This window comes from Humulus lupulus, chromosome 3 (genome assembly GCF_963169125.1).
Source record: "Humulus lupulus chromosome 3, drHumLupu1.1, whole genome shotgun sequence".
NCBI classification, from domain to species: domain Eukaryota; kingdom Viridiplantae; phylum Streptophyta; class Magnoliopsida; order Rosales; family Cannabaceae; genus Humulus; species Humulus lupulus.
In genome coordinates, this window is record NC_084795.1 from 108571916 (window position 1) to 108576643 (window position 4728).

The 4728-nt window shown below is 34.1% G+C and overlaps 1 pseudogene; it reads left to right on the plus strand.

Moving 5' to 3' along the window:
* The first annotated feature begins 296 nt into the window (after positions 1–296).
* LOC133824913 (conserved oligomeric Golgi complex subunit 7-like) lies at positions 297–2948 on the plus strand (annotated as a pseudogene).
* The last annotated feature ends 1780 nt before the right edge of the window (positions 2949–4728 follow it).

Here is a 4728-nt window from a genome sequence, read left to right on the forward strand (position 1 = left end):
GCCCTCACCGCCCTCGCGAAGTCTCTCCGCCCTCAACTCATCTCTGCCTCACCGCCCTCACGAAGGAGAGAGCAAGAGAGGGAGTCGCACACAGATATGGCGGGTCAGATTGTTAAAGCGAGGAGGGATGGAGGCATGCATGACGTGCCCTCTTTGTAATAAGCTCTTGAGCGAAGCTACTACCATCTCTCTCTGCCTCAACACGAGTATGTTCCTTCTCTCGACTCTTTCTCTCGTCAATTCTTCTTTTCTCTCAAGTTTTTCGATGATTTTTGTGATCTGGGTTTGCTTTGTTTTTGCGTTTTGTGTGTCTGCGTTTTGCGTTTTGTGTTTTGTGTGATTTTTGCGTTTTGCGTTTCGATCCCAAGAAATGGGTGAACTCGGCGTGTCAGACTCGGCACCCGGAGGACTCAGTCGATAACCATCTCGTCGATCTGGAGATGAGGCTCCAAATCGTATCTGAAGAGATCTCTGCCTCGCTAGAGGAGCAGAGCTCCGCTGCCCTACTTCGCGTGCCATGGGCCACCCGCGATGTGATCCGACTCCGCGACGATGCGGTCTCACTACGCTCCGCCATCGCCGGAATCCTTCAGAAGCTCAAGAAGGTACCTACATGTTATGTCTGTTTCTACTATGTTTCTTCTTTTTGCCGCAATTCGAATTTGGTTTTTTAACTTTATTTTTGGGTTCAATTCACTAGAAGACATGAAGTATGGAAAATTTGGACAATATTAGGATGGCGGTGTCAGATTTACTGCATTTTATAAGTTAAGAAAGTATAATCTTTTAATGATGCTATCCCTTAATGCCAAATTTGAAGCTTAATATATTTCTCAATTGCTCAACTGAGTTTTTTCAATTTGCCTAAGTGAACGAGGGAAATTTGAGGAAGATTTTCTAATGCAAATTTTTCAATATTAGTTTTTTTTTTTTTGGATATTTGAGAACTACGATTGTGTAGTTTGTGCTACCTTTTGAGCTCAATCTCTTGGCAATGAGTTAGTAGATTTTTGGAATAAATTACAAGAAGGCAGGACACCCTTTTGGTTAAAACGTCTCGTTTTTGCTTTTTCTGCTTAAAAATAAATGTAGATATTATGAATAGATTATTGCTAATGTGAACAATGGAATTATGTTGAGTTATATGCATGGATATACGCACACATAACTGAAATAGTTGCCTAAATATATATATTCTGCTTTGCAATATGTTGTAGAGCATTACTATAAATTATAGTAGCAAGTTCACATTGATATACCCACGTTTCAGTACATTTACTAATGTAATTGGTTTATATAATTTACATGGGTAGACAGCTGTTGCCGGCTTAGCTTTGTTTATATGGTTTGAGATTTTAGCTTCTCACTTGATACATATGTATAACAATACTCTTCTCTTCAAACAATTGGTTTTAATATGCAGGCTGAAGGATCATCAGCTGAATCTATAGCTGCTCTGGCCAAAGTTGATACTGTTAAGCAGAGAATGGAAGCTTCTTATGAGACATTGCAGGTGGGTATTTGATCATAGAAGTTATAATCAGTGCAGTATTGGAAAATGTTGATGTTGCATTTGATTTACTCATTGATGGATCAACAGGATGCTGCTGGGTTAACTCAATTAAGTTCAACTGTGGAAGATGTTTTTGCCAGTGGTGATCTTCCAAGGGTTGCAGAAACCTTAGCCAACATGAGGCATTGCTTGTCTGCTATTGGGGAGGTAATATTTTTCTATAAATTGTTTTAACATTATACTCTACATTTGATTTTATAATTTTTGATGATTTTAACTTGATATTTTATTTTTTGTTTTGCTCATTTTAGGTTGCTGAATTTGCTAATGTGAGAAAGCAACTCGAGGTCCTAGAGGATAGGCTATATGCAATGGTGCAGCCACGTTTAACAGATGCATTATCCAGCCGGAAGGTCACCAAATTTCTTACAACACTTGTTTTGCCTATGGCTTGCTTTCTGTTCAATTTATCTCCTATTAATTCCTTTTAGTACATACCATACGCAACTTGAATAACTTACATCTATTATCATCCTGCAGATAGACATTGCTCAAAGTTTGCGGGGTATTCTCATTCGAATTGGAAGATTCAAATCACTGGAGCTACATTACACAAAAGTTCACCTAAAGCCCATAAAACACTCTGGGAAGATTTCGATTCAAAACAACGTGCTATTAAGCTTGCAAATGAGAAGACTGAAGCTGAAAGGCTGTCAAGCCATGAGTTTCAATCAAGCTCTTCGACAATTTCATTCGCAAGTTGGTTGCCAAGCTTCTATGATGAGTTGATTCTTTATCTTGAGCAAGAGTGGAAGTGGTAAATTCTTCTGACTATATATATTTTTTAAGCACCGAGGAACATCTTGTTGATACAAAGAAGCTATCACTGAAATTAAGCACTGAGCTTAAACTATCATCTGCAGGTGTATGGTTGCTTTTCCTGAGGATTATAAAACTCTTGTACCAAAGCTACTGATCGAGACAATGGCAACTATTGGAGCAAGCTTTATTTCACGTATCAACCTTTCAATTGGAGAAGTTGTTCCTGAAACAAGAGCTTTGGGAAAAGGTTTCTACGGACTTGTTTTTATGGTGCTTTTAAATTTTGTAGGCATTTAATATTATATGATATCTTTCAATTGGACAAGCTTTAAGTCATGCAATTTTATTTTTGGCAATTTATAAATTATCCTATCAATGTGTTTCTTTTTATTCAGGTTTATTAGATATTATGTCTGGTGACATGCCAAAGGGAATTAAGATTCAGAGGAAACATTTGGAGGCATTAATTGAGTTACACAACGTGACACAGACTTTTGCTAGAAATATTCAGCATTCCTTTTCAGATTCTGATATTCGAGTTCTAATGGATACACTGAAGGCAGTGTACTCTCCCTTTGAATCATTTAAACAAAGGTAAGCAATCATAAACTTTTTTGCACTTCCACATTCTTCTAAAATATCTAGGTTTTTTTTTTTGAGAACTTTTTTCTGTTATTTTTTCTTCGTTATATACTAGATTCTGTAAATTCTATGTTCATTTTTTGATTAATGATTGAATATGTATATAAGGAATGGTCAGAGACTGATAAACCTTATTCTCTTTTGCAGAATTTGAACCACAAAAATATTGTGAAATATCTTGGATCCTTAAAGACTAAGAGTCACCTCCACATAATTCTTGAGTAAGTGGATGTAAAACTTGTGTATGATATTTAATTGTGTGACTTTTATTTTGGAAAGTCCTATTATTTACTCCGGTTAAAATTTGTAGATATGTGGAAATTGGTTTCTGTTTGGCTTATGAATCAATACTAGAGATAGGATTTATTATTTTTGCCTTCTGACTTGTTTCAGATACTTAATCAGCAGTAAGCCAGTCATATTACTATGTTTGGAAGCACTGAATTATACAGAAAACTTTTCTTTCTGCACATAAATGGATAAAACAAAATAAAAATGTCGTTTGCAATTTATTACTTGAAATAGAATGCAAATTGACCTTTTATTTAAAAAGAAAAAAAATTAATATATATATTTTTGAAAGATAGATCTTAATATATTGAGTGCATATCTATGCATGGTAGCTCTTGGGCCTTTTCTCAAGTCTCTTGAATCTGCCAAATTAATTTTGAGGAGATTGATTTTAGCTCTAGTGGGTCAATGATCAAAATGAATCAAAGTTAGGCCCCAAAGGCATAGTACTAATTACTTATATAATTTTTTTTTTATGTAATTAGTGGAACAAACTCTCAATCATGTAAAAGGAATTTCAGGATAAAAAAATGAATTAATCAACTTCTGTTCGTTGAAAGTGGTAACTTTAAAATGATCATTTTGCTAATATATACCAATAGAGAACAGTCATGATTGAGATTGAATCTAGTGTAACTAATATAATAAACATTAGCTAAACAATGTTCATTACTAATTAAACTTAGAAGTTAGAATGGTTATCTTTTGATGTGAAAGATTGAGTTGTATATAATAATTAAGAAAAATTATTATCTAATAGTTTAAAATAAATAATTATCTAAAATAATAGAAAAAGATGTTAAAATATTTTATTATCTCTGGTATAAATATTTTATTTATTTTCTATCTCTAGTTCGAACATTATGACGCCACTCATAGTCTAAAATATGGTTTGGTAGTGATACCTAGAGAAATTTTTTAAGTCAATGTGTTGGTTAAAGTGATTGAAAATTTCAGGAAATAGTGTATAGCTTTATGTGTGTTGGCTAAACTTTCTGCTAAGGAGCATCGATTTATAATTCAGTTTGCTGCAACAGCTTGAAGTTTTAGCTGGTCTGCTAGCTTCTCAGTTTTTCTATTGTTTTGGCTAGTTTGGTGAGGCTTGTTGTTATTAGCCTCTGTAGTTAGTGTTCTGGTTTGTAGTATTACTGGTGTTTGGTTGTTTTGGAGTGGCTGTAGCTTAGCCTCTTGTTGCTGTTTTACTGATGTATTGATTATTGATTGTACTGTTGGTTTGATTAATGAAGTTATCCTTTCTTCTTGATCAAAAAAAAAAGGAGGTTATTATATTTTTTAATCAATGATCATTTGAGTATGTAAATAATATCTATGTCTTTGTTCATGTAATTTTTCGGGTATTTAATGTCTTTAGCCTAAATTAATTGAGAAAGTATATTAGATGTTCTTTTTATACACTTCAATTTAATGCATGTCCTTTTTTTAAGCTAAAGGGCTTCTGT